Source organism: Schistocerca serialis, chromosome 6 (genome assembly GCF_023864345.2).
Source record: "Schistocerca serialis cubense isolate TAMUIC-IGC-003099 chromosome 6, iqSchSeri2.2, whole genome shotgun sequence".
NCBI classification, from domain to species: domain Eukaryota; kingdom Metazoa; phylum Arthropoda; class Insecta; order Orthoptera; family Acrididae; genus Schistocerca; species Schistocerca serialis.
In genome coordinates this window covers 115,072,188-115,085,052 of record NC_064643.1, presented here as the reverse complement: position 1 = coordinate 115,085,052, position 12,865 = coordinate 115,072,188, and the positions used below count along the sequence as shown (strand labels likewise).

At 46.2% G+C, this 12,865-nt stretch overlaps 1 protein-coding gene and 1 pseudogene across 1 annotated transcript in view; both read left to right on the top strand.

The window, feature by feature from the left end:
• The window catches only part of LOC126483882 (hillarin), a 553,379-nt gene that overhangs the window by 379,467 nt on the left and 161,047 nt on the right, over positions 1 to 12,865 (top strand). The gene's annotated exons all lie outside the window — the stretch shown is intronic.
• Positions 2,086 to 2,202, top strand: LOC126485707 (5S ribosomal RNA; annotated as a pseudogene).

Here is a 12,865-nt window from a genome sequence, read left to right as displayed (position 1 = left end):
GTATGGTCAGAGACATTAGGGATCGTATGGAGGCGTATGGACAGTCATTTCTCCCTCGCTCTATTTGCGAGCAGAAAAGTAAGTAACAAGTAGTTGTACAGGGTACCCTCCGCCACACACCACACAGTGGCTTGCGGAGTATGTATGTAGTTGTAGAAGAAGGTAGTGATAAACGGACTGCACAGAGATGAGCAACTAAAAGGAAGACTCAGTGCCCCTTCGACAGAGGAGCGTAAGCAAGACCGCTCACAAAGAGTGAGGAAAATGTGCGCTTCAAAGAAAGGAAAGTTCTCTGCCAGATGTAACAAGACTGGATTACCGCAGCGAAATGATAATAGTTATCAGTGGTGACAACGAGCAACACGTTTCCGGATTTTGGCCTCTAGCTGCATTCCGCCAGTCCTGATCTGTTCAGTTTGCGAGATCTGTTCAGTTTGCGAGACTCGGTTTAAAAAGGCCGACGCTATTACACTCTTCATTTTGTAAGGTGGGATGTGTAAAGGTAGATGTGTAGCTGAAAATACACAAAGGTAATAATCCCATTTGTCGTGTGGTATCCATCTTCGCCGAGAGTATGAGGTTTCCACGTGAGCTCTGGCCTCCGACCGCGTGCGAGGATGTGGTCGCCTACCGTGCGTTGGCCGGGAGGCCGTCTCGCTTGGGCTGCGTGCCCGTTACGGCCGCTGGAACACACGACGTCACACCACTCGCCCCTCACTTCCGAGACCCTGACACTGTCACGCGACACGGTGTGCTGCAACCTGTTTCCTGGAGCCTGGAGAAGTGCTGTGGAGTGACTCACCTCACCACCTGGAAGACGCCCACGGGGGTCTATTCATGAGCCTTCTTTTGGCTATGGTGATCGTGGGATCACCAGCAAAGGCAGTGTTTGCCTATACCCACAGACGTCCCATTTTCCCGCTCCTGGGATCTGGTGTACAGTCGTTTTAAACACTAGAGAACTCGGCAATGATTGCTGTTGTGACTTGGCAAGACAGCCAAGCCACTAGGAGGTAGCCGAAAGGCACGCGTTAAAGCTCACGCAGGCTGGCGTGAGGTCTGGAACAGGTAAAGTAATTATACTAGCAAGAAAAGTACGTAGCTTCTGGAATACTTAACTTTAATCCATAATTGGTAAACATCGGTCTGACGGTACATGCATCACAAGATAAATAGCAAATGATAATGGCGCCTTGCTAGGTCGTAGCAAATGACGTAGCTGAAGGCTATGCTATCGTCTCCGCAAATGAGTGCGTAATTTGTCAGTGAACCATCGCTAGCAAAGTCGGCTGTACGACTGGGGCGAGTGCTAGGCCGTCTCTCTAGACCTGCCGTGTGGCGGCGCCCGGTCTGCAATCACTGATAGTGGCGACACGCGGGTCCAACGTATACTAACGGACCGCGGCCGATTTAAAGGCTACCACCTAGCAAGTGTGGTGTCTGGCGGTGACACCACAATTGGTAATTGTTAAATACGTATGGGAATTGAATGTATGTCTTAATCTCCTTCTTCCCCGTCTCTCTTCATCACCTCATCCCCCTCTCTCCGTCCGTCATCTGCCATCTCTCTTTTTCCATCACCTCCACCCCCTCTCTCTCCTCCTCCTCCCCTCTTTGTCCATCTCCTTCTAGCCCCTCTCTTTGTCCTTTTCGTCTCCCCCCCCCCCCCCCCCCCCGCCGCTTCTCTGACCCTCTACCCATTCCCCTCTCACTGGTGTTGAGCCTTGCTTCATGTTATTGCAAATTCAGATTCGGTAATAGTATTCCAACCATAAGCTGATAAGCGATAACACAGTCTTTGCATTTTCTATAAAACCGACGGTGGGTAAAAAAACAAAACAGCGCATTGTTGTGTACAAAATTCTTGTATAAAATATATATAATGAGAAAGAATATGTACTCGATTTGGAAAACAATTTTTCTAATGGTTTAAATGCCCTACTATTGCAGTTCACGGAGGTGCGAGGCACAGCACTTTAACAGAAAACCTTTACATTGTTTTTAAGAAAAATATAAATCCTACGTCCAAATCAATATTTGTTAGTCTGTCCTGCAAAAATTTGATATAAATTTTTTGTCAGGAAAGGCAACGGCCTTGCCGCAGTGGATACACCGGTTCCCGTGAGATCACCGAAGTTAAGCGCTGTGGGACGTGGCCGGCACTTGGATGGGTGACCATCCAGCCGCCATGCGCTGTTGCCATTTTTCGGGGTGCACTCACCCTCGTGATGCCAATTGAGGAGCTACTCGACCGAACAGTAGCGGCTCCGGTCAAAGAAAACCATCATAACGACTGGGAGAGCGGTGTGCTGACCTCACGGCCCTCCTATCCGCATCCTCAACTGAGGATGACACGGCGGTCGGACGGTCCCGATGGGCCACTTGTAGCCTGAAGATGGAGTGCTTTTTTTTTGTCAGGAACATTTTCGAGATTTTTTTTAACAACGTTCACCTATCGTATAGGGTTTGACGAGTAAAAGAACATGTGTTTCTATCGGTGACAGGACGATGAACAGAACGACGTTACATCAGCATTTACTTCATTTGCAGGCTATTAATTAGGTTTGGTTGGGTTGGTACATTTGCCAAGAGGAAAGGGTTTGGCAAGCACGAAGACAAGTGGTAACAATTCTCGCCATGTGCGGATGGGCATTGTCTTGCTGAAATGTGAGCCTAGAATGGCTTGACATGAACGGCACAAAACGGGAAGTAGGATGTCATCGACGTACCGCTGTGATGTAAGGGTTCTGCAGATGACATCCAATGGGGTCCTGTTATGAAAGGAATTGGGATCCCAGACTATCAACCCTTGTTGTCGGTCCAAGTGGCAGAAGACAGTCAGCTTGGTATCCTGCCACTGTTCGCAGCATCTCCAGACACGCCTTTGGCCCAGAATCTGACTGGAGTAGAATTGTCATCAGTGATCAGTCCCGCTTCGAACTCAGTTCCGATGGCCAGCGAAGATGCGTTTAGAGACATCCCAGACGGTGGTGGAATACCAACTACACTGTTGTCCGCCGTGCGCCCAACAATGAGGAGTTACGGTAATGAGTGCCATTTCTTTTCAAGCAGGGTTCTTGCGCATGTATAGCAGTTATTGTGTATGATTCTTCTAAACTGCGTACTGAGCACTTCGAAAAGCGACGGGAAATATTGGGGCTTTGGCAGTCGCTGTACAAGATTGGGTTGTTTGGTTGTCAGGCTGTTCACGAGGAGAACAACGTTTCCTTGGCGCAGAGGCGTATCCGTCTCTGGCCAACGGTTTATAGGCGAGTGCTAACATTTGCAGAAGAGCGCCGAAGCAGAGTCCCCAATAGTTTCTGTGAGGGTTCCTCGGATCTGTAGGAAGGGACGGTCCGACGCCGTAGCGCACTGATCCCACCGCCAATACCGAACATAGAACTAGCACGGCTGCCGTACGCTACCTGGCATGCGTCGCTAATTCACACGATGGTATCCCAGTAGTCCAGCTGCACAACTTAATAACAGTCGTATTTTACTATTTGTTCCGAGAAAGGTGAAAAACGTGCAATCTGTAGGTGGAGAACATGTCCTGTCTACGAACTGAGATCACCTTAAACTCTTACAGTTTGCCGGCTGGAACACACCGTTACATGCGGTTACAGTGTTACGAATCCTGTCAAGGCTGCGTGGCTGCACAATAACGTCTCAAACCGACGAGAAGAGGAGCGTCTCGGTTCAGTGCAGGTTGAAGGTTGAGGCGGGTGGAGGGCGGTTTAAAGAAAACCCGGATGATTGAAGGTCATTTCGGAAGGTTCGAATACTGGCTACAGGAAACGTGTTACGCAAATAACCAGTAAAAATAGCTTTCAAAATGAATGCTATTGATCTTTTATTATGCCAGTCTACGTTTTAGAATTGGCATTAAGCTAATGCAAGAAATTCAGTAACATGATCGTACGTGAAGTTTTGTAACCAGGCATTGTTATACATTGTTATGAACTGGCGGAAAAAAGTTGCAACACCAAATAATACTTAATGCAGAGAAACGAAGTTCCGGTGATACATTTGTCTAGGTAACATATTTAAAGTATTAACATTGCAAGATCACAGGTTAATGTAAGCGCGAGATAAATCACTGCAAATGTAAAGTGCTGGTGCAAACGCCAGAATATTGAATGCAAGCATGCGACGTGTATGCATTGTCTAGGTGTTGGATGTCACTCTGTGGCGTGGAGTTTTGTGCCTGTAGTACTTAACCGGTCAAAACAGGGGCGGTTAATGCTGTTTCTGGATGACGCTGGAGTTCTCGTCCAATGATGTCCTATGTGTGCTCGATTGGAGACAGATCTGGTGGCCGAGTAGGCCACGGCGACATGTCGACACTCCGTAGAGCATATTTTCTGTTACAAAAGCGGTATGTCTGCGAGCGTTATCCTGTTGGAAAACACCCCCTGGAAAGTTGTTCGTGTTTGCAGCACGAAAGGTCGAATCACCACTCTGACGTACAATTGTACAATCAGGGTGCATGGGATAACCACAAGGGAGCATCTGATGTCATACGCAATAGCAACCCAGACCACAATTCCAGGCGAGGGTCCAGTGTGTGTAGCACGCAGACTGGTTGGTTGCAGGCCCTCATCCGGCCTCCTCCTAACGAACATGGTCATCGCTGGCACCGAGGCAGAAACAACGTCCATCGGAAAACAGAACAGGCCTCCACCCTGCCCTCCAGTGAGCTTTCGCTTGACACCAAAGAAATGGCGGTGGTTTGGGGGGTCATTGGAATGCAAGTAAGAGTTAGTCTGTTTCGGTGCTGCCCACGAAGTAATAGATTTGTAACAGTTCCGTTGCGGCACTGTGGAACCAACAGCTGCTGCAATCGCTGCTGCAGATGCAGCGCGATGCGCCAGAGCCATATGGTGAACACGATGGTCTTCCCTCTCGGTAGTGCCACGTGACCGTCCGGACTCCGGTCTTGCGACCGTACATTCTCGAGACCACCGTTGCCAGCAATCCTGTCAAATGTTTCTGCCATATCGCAGCAGGAACATCCTGCTTTTCGTAGCCTTACTACACAACGTCATTCAAACTCAGTGAGGTGCTGATAATGGTGTTTTTGTCGCCTTAAAGGCATTCTTGCCTAACATTAGCTCACAACGCCCAATCTCAAAGGTAACTAACATTCATGACCTTTACAGCGTGTGTTTAAAGCAAACCTAATTCGCATCCTCTTAGTGGCGCTACTAACGCCACTCTTACGCGACTGGTGCGAAATATGAATAGACACAATCTTTAACACATAGGAACACGCCTACCAATTTTCGTTTATGTCGCACAACTCCTTGGTGTTGCGATTTTTTTCCGTCAGTGTATAAGGCATCACAGCCAAAATATCATTTTTAAAATTTTATTTATCTTTTTTTCTCTTTGAGGAGTTTAATAAATACTATTTTGTATGTCAACACGGCTTTCTGGATCAGCCTGATTTCTTTTTCATTTCTAGTAGATGCTTTACGTTACGGATCTATTATTTAAAAAATGCAAGTTCTGTTACGTGAGGAGTACCTTGCTTTGTACTGTAATAGTAAGTTCGTATAAAGACATCAACAAATCACGAATAAAACAAAATAACAATCAAAAATGGACTTAAAATATAGAAGCAAACAAATTTTAGAAACAAAGTAATTATGTCTTGAAACATGACAGCAGAGTTCATAAACATTTCTACTGCTCTCCCTATATATTTTATCGAAATTACTTTTTTTCCTATGTTTGATGTCTTTCTCACAGGACATCATTAGAAGCGTAATGCTACTTCTCACATAAAGAGCACTGTGAAACAAAATTCCTTTGCCGCGATCTTGGTTTTGTTGACAGATCACACTCGGCATCATAGAACTGCGCATCTCCTACACGAATAATCAGTCAATATTTTTGTATAATATTGTAAAACTATCGTAAATACTGTAATAAACTTTGATTGCTACCCATATTGGGTATGGGAAATATGCCACAGACGGTTGGAAAAATGCATAATTTGTTGTGGGATATCGTGGAATATTCCCGCTTCAGCATCTATAGTTTCATGAAGTTCCGGTAGGTGGTAGCGCTATACGTAGTCTTCAAAATGGCGTCTGTAACGGAGAAAATATTAGATACAGGCTCCCAGGTAGATGCTATTTTTCTTGACTTCCGGAAGGCGTTCGATACAGTTCCGCACTGTCGCCTGATAAACAAAGTAAGAGCCTACGGAATATCAGACCAGCTGTGTGGCTGGATTGAAGAGTTTTTAGCAAACAGAACACAGCATGTTGTTATCAATGGAGAGACGTCTACAGACATTAAAGTAACCTCTGGCGTGCCACAGGGGAGTGTTATGGGACCATTGCTTTTCACAATATATATAAATGACTTAGTAGATAGTGTCGGAAGTTCCATGCGGCTTTTCGCGGATGATGCTGTAGTATACAGAGAAGTTGCAGCATTAGAAAATTGTAGCGAAATGCAGGAAGATCTGCAGCGGATAGGCACTTGGTGCAGGGAGTGGCAACTGACCCTTAACATAGACAAATGTAATGTATTGCGAATACATAGAAAGAAGGATCCTTTATTGTATGATTATATGATAGCGGAACAAACACTGGTAGCAGTTACTTCTGTAAAATATCTGGGAGTATGCGTGCGGAACGATTTGAAGTGGAATGATCATATAAAATTAATTGTTGGTAAGGCGGGTACCAGGTTGAGATTCATTGGGAGAGTGCTTAGAAAATGTAGTCCATCAACAAAGGAGGTGGCTTACAAAACACTCGTTCGACCTATACTTGAGTATTGCTCATCAGTGTGGGATCCGTACCAGATCGGTCTGACGGAGGAGATAGAGAAGATCCAAAGAAGAGCGGCGCGTTTCGTCACAGGGTTATTTGGTAACCGTGATAGCGTTACGGAGATGTTTAATAAACTCAAGTGGCAGACTCTGCAAGAGAGGCGCTCTGCATCGCGGTGTAGCTTGCTCGCCAGGTTTCGAGAGGGTGCGCTTCTGGATGAGGTATCGAATATATTGCTTCCCCCTACTTATACCTCCCGAGGAGATCACGAATGTAAAATTAGAGAGATTAGAGCGCGCACGGAGGCTTTCAGACAGTCGTTCTTCCCGCGAACCATACGCGACTGGAACAGGAAAGGGAGGTAATGACAGTGGCACGTAAAGTGCCCTCCGCCACACACCGCTGGGTGGCTTGCGGAGTATCAATGTAGATGTAGATGTAGATGTAGGTGCGTTCCAGGCAGATAGCTGTCACTGAGTTTCTTTAGGCGGAAAACCAGAGCATCGCAGATATTCATAGGAGCTTGCAGAATGTCTACGGAGACCTGGCAGTCGTTGGGCGAGGCATCTGTCATCATCGCAAGATGGTCGCACAAACTTGTCTGGTCTCCGGCGTGTCGGCCGGTCACACACAACTGTGACTCCTGCAATGTTGGAACGTGCGGACACTCATTCGAGGGGATCAACGATCACCTTCAAAGATCTCGTTGCACAACTGGACGTCTCTGCTCATAATGCTTACACACTTGTCCACTATTCAGAGTACTCAAAGATGTGTGCCCGTTGTGTTGCTCGCCGCATAACAGAAGAACATAATGAGGAACGAAGGACCATCTGTGCGGAATTGCTTTTGGATTACCAAGCTAATCGTGACAATTTTTTGTCGAACATCGTCACCGGTGATGAAACATTGGTTCATCACTTCGAACGGGAAACAAAACGGTAGTCTACGGTGTGGCGCTATACCAACTCTCCTCCGAAGAAAAAGTCCAAAGGCGTACCCCGACGACTGTCTTCTGGAACTCTAAAGAGGTTATTCTGTTTGATGTCCTCCCTCATGGTGCTACTAGCAACTCGAAAGTGTACGGCGCTACCCTCAGGAAATCGAAGAAACGACTTCAGCGAGTTCGTCGCCACAAAAAATGCAAATGAACTTCTCCTTTTCTATGACAGCGTAAGACTTCACACAAGTGTGAGCACCCGAGAGGAACTCACTAAACTTCATTGGACTGTTTTTTCTCATCCAACTTACAGTGCGGATGATGCATTTTCCGCCTTCCGTCTGCTTGGCGTAATGAAAGATGCACTCCGTGTGGAACAGTTCGTGGATAATAGGGAGGTTGTTGATGCAGCAAGACTGTGGCTCTTGAAACTTCCCCTCTGTATGTAAAGTACGACAGTGCTGTAAAAACTCTTACTTTATTTGATTTTCAAACAGCTGAGCAAAACTGAACGTACTCAGTTCTCTCTTTACTTATTCTGATCATCACTAAGCTGACACACAGTATTTTAGCGCAACACAATCTGACTTTCAATAACCCCTACAAAAGAATGGTCCAGACTAACAATAACCTATACCTTTCATGAATCACTTACCTCACAGATATCTTCGTTACTCGAACTACTGCAATACAGCAAGCGCCACTACTGCCAGCTAAATAAAAGATTCTAACTACTGAAGGCACTAACTACTGATAAGCATAGTTAGCGAATGAAAGATTTTGATGGAGAACAAACAATGTATTTATCTTAAAAGTTCATGACATCCAGTCTTACAAATTTCCTTTTTCTGACGGACACACGTCCAGATCGTCCGCTCATAGTAACCCTTCAAAACTCTAGCATCTCTCTCCCCACATCCACCACTGCTGGCGGCTTACCTCCAACGCTACGCGTTGTTCACATCCAACAGCCCAACACTACACTTGCGAATATTCCAACAATGAGTTCAACCAGCCACAGACTGCAGTCAGTGAGTTTCATACAGAACACTACGTCACGTTACCAACATAAAAACCTAAACAGCCTACTTACACTCTGACATCGACCGGTAAAGTGGTACCATACAGGCATACTCGCCCTTCCAGTATGTTGGTGTAGGCCGTCACAATGAACAGAGGTTATGTTGAAAAATAGAGCCTTTTGTAGCGAAAAGAGTGGGAAATAATGTGGTGTATTGGAGTCCCGAATAAAACCAACCTGCTTCGTTCTCGCAGATGATTTGTTATCTGGGAACGCTCACTGAAGTGTGTTTTGCGTCCGTTTCAAGGACCCAAAAGAAGTTAAACGGTAGCTGGCGTATTTTTTTCCACGTTACTGGATTGTCGTCAGGCCTTGGGTCCTAAGCACTGGTGCAGAAAATCGTAAACAATACCCGCAGTGAAACAGATTGCGAAAGACACCGGCGCAACGAATGAATGGCGCCTTCCGCTTCGCGCCACAAAGTCTCTCTGAGCAAAACCTCCTCTGGGCAAATTTCACATTCTTTACAGTCAATTCGTGTTTTAAACCCTACATGCATCTACACCCACATCTACGCTCCACAAACTACCAGACGGTGTGTGGCGGAGGGTAATTCTGGTACTACTGTTACATCCACCCTTTCCGGTTACATTCGCGAATGGCAAGAAGGGAAGATTGACTCGGTAAACCTCCGAATCTTATTTTCTCGTCGTTTTCACTGCACGAGACGAATTTGCGAGGAACTAATATGTTTCTCGACACTTCTTGGAGCGAAAGCTCTCAAAACTTCATCAGCAAACCTCTCGGTGACGGACAACGCCTCTGTTGTTACTTCTGCCATTGGAGTTTGTAGAACATCACCGTAACACTTTCTCGCCGCGTAAATGGTCCCGTGATGAATCGCACCGCGCTTCGTTGAATCTTCTGTTAACCCGACTTGGCAAGGGTCGCAGACTGATGGACGACAGTTAAGAATCAGTCGACCGAGAGTTTTCAGTCGGGCATCCACTTTTCCTACCGTCTGTTTTATGTGGTCATTCCGCGTTAGGTCGCTCAGGATCGTTAATCGCAAGTATTCTACAATAATTACGGCTTCATTGCTTTGCCGCCAGTAGCGTACTTGAACAGCACAGAATGTCTTCGCCTATTTATGCGGGAATGTTATATTTATTTAGTATTAGACTAAAGCACAGTAATACGTTTTTTTCTTCTTACCGTTATTTCGCATGATCAAAAGCTTAAGCCGAGTATTGGTTTTGCATGAATTCTAGAGAGCCTAACTGACTGGAAACTTTGGACACTGCTGATACTTCGGCATACGAGATAATGTCAACGGGATTAAACTCACTGAAATGAAATTAATGGAATCCACGCGGATGATACCAGTCACACTCGCTCAAAAGCTCTGAACCTGCGGTGTAATGAATATATCGTGGCAAATGAACACTTGTGCCGACCTGGCACAAAAGGCACGTCTCCAGAAGTGAACTAAACTCTCAACCGCACTCCAGTTTCCCTCGTATTACTTCCGATTACTACAACCAGAGGTTCTCCCCATAGGGTACGTGTGAAACACTGCTGACAGCTTGGGGAAGGGGGGGATACGTGAAAAGGGAGGCTGCGTTGTACTACAGATCCATGGAAACACTGAAATGAAACAAATCAGTTTACACGACGGGGACGTCAGTGAGACTGAACAATTGAGTCTCTTCTCGAAGTGTACTAGTATGTACGAGGGCGACAGCTCGCACCAAGCAGGGTATCTCGGCTCGAAACTAAGTTGGTGCATAAGTTCATAGCGTTTTTGTTTTGCATGTTAGTATTCCTGTTGCTATGGGTTTATTTATCGATTGTCATTTTTTATTTTTAGTTCACTGTTGCTATTCGAATTTACATGCTGTCATTTTGTCGCTTAGAGGCAGTGAATGGAGCTGTGGACGCTAGAGAACGGAGTGCCCAGTGGAGAAATCGGAGCGTTTGCGCCGCGACCTTCTGTTTGAATTCAGTAGAGGGGTGACAGCAGCGGAGAGACGCAAAAACATTTGTGTAGTGTTTGGAGATAATGCCACAGCTCAGACAAGAAAATGGTTCTCTCCTTTTCAGAAGAGTTGTTTTGACAGTAGTGGTTCTCCACATACAGGAAGACCTTCGAGGTTTGATGAAGATCGTTTAAATGCATTAATCCACAATGACCCACAGCAGTGTAATCGAGAACTGACAAATGCGATGAACCGTGATCATTCCACCATCGTGCGACACTTGCATGCGATGGAAAAGTAAGCGAATGGCCATATGTGCATCCCTGCTTGCTCCTCATCAGTTGGCTCGTGAACAAAACCGACCATACCTGTCCTGTATCGTTACTGGTGACGAGGAGTGGTGTCTTTATGCTAACGTAAGGAAAAGAAAGGAATGGATGAGCCCAAACAAAGCAGCAACTCCCCGTACACAGACCTGCGCGTATTCATAACAGGCAATGTGATGCACCTGGTGGAATGGCAAGGTGCGATGTTCTACGAATTGTTTCCTCGAGTTTTAATCATCACTGCTGACATTTATTGTCAACAGTCCAAGTACAACGACCAGGAAGACTTGGAAGTGATGTTGCTCCACAATGACGCCTGCCCGCATTCTGTTAGACTGACAAAAAACACTACACAGGAGTTGGATTGCAAAGTCATGCCGTTGCCAAGTTCTTAACCTGATCTTGCACCCTCAGATTTTCACTTTTTCCGCTGTCTGTCTAACAGCCTTCAAGCAACTTCCTTTGCGGATGAAAATGCGCACCGCACAATGATCGACGAGTTCTTCGCCTCAAAAAGCCCGTGATTTCTACAGTAGCGGAATCGAAAAGTTTCCCCAGCGTTGGCAGACTGTTGTAAGTAGTGAGGAAGAATATACGCAAGTCCTAAGGCCTCCGATTTTTTTTCTAATTAACTACTCACCCGACATCGATGAAACTGGTGTTACTTCTCGACATAATCGCCCGCAGACGTACACATTTTTCACAACGCTGACCCCATGATTCCATGGCAGCGGCGAAGGCTTCTTTAGGAGCCTGTTTTGACCACTGGAAAATCGCTGAGGCAATAGCAGCACGGCTGGTGAATGTGCGGCCACGGAGAGTGTCTTTCATTGTTGGAAAAGGCCAAAAGTCACTAGGAGCCAGGTCAGGTGAGTAGGGAGCATGAGGAATCACTTCAAAGTTGTTATCACGAAGAAACTGTTGCGTAACGTTAGCTCGATGTGCGGGTGCGTTGTCTTGGCGAAACAGCACACGCGCAGCCCTTCCCGGACGTTTTGGTTGCAGTGCAGGAAGGAATTTGTTCTTCAAAATATTTTCGTAGGATGCACCTGTTACCGTAGTGCCCTTTGGAGCGCAATGGGTAAGGATTACGCCCTCGCTGTCCCAGAACATGGACACCATCATTTTTTCAGCACTGGCGGTTACCCGAAAGTTTTTTGGTGGCGGTGAATCTGTGTGCTTCCATTGAGCTGACTGGCGCTTTGTTTCTGGATTGAAAAATGGCATCCACGTCTCATCCATTGTCACAACCGACGAAAAGAAAGTCCCATTCATGCTGTCGTTGCGCGTCAACATTGCTTGGCAACAGGCCACATGGGCAGCCGTGTGGTCGTCCGTCAGCATTCGTGGCACCCACCCGGATGACACTTTTCGCATTTTCAGGTCGTCATGCAGGATTGTGTGCACAGAACCCACAGAAATGCCAACTCTGGAGGCGATCTGTTCAATAGTCATTCGGCGATCCTCTAAAACAATTCTCTTCACTTTCTCGATCATGTCGTCAGACCGGCTTGTGCGAGGTTGTTTCGGTTTTGGTTTGTTGTCACACGATGTTCTGCCTTCATTAAGTATTTAAAACAGTTCTCATTCCCGCCGCTGGCGGTAAAATTCCATTTGCCGTACAGTGCAGCCATCTCTGGGATGTATTGACAATGAACGCGGCCTCATTTTAAAACAATGCGCACGTTTCTATCTCTTTCCAGTCCGGAGAAAAAATATCGGAGGCCTTAGAACTTGAATGCACCTCATATTATTGATGGCTTAAGTCTCTGTTATATTTATCTGTTGTGTTTATTAGACTTAGGGAA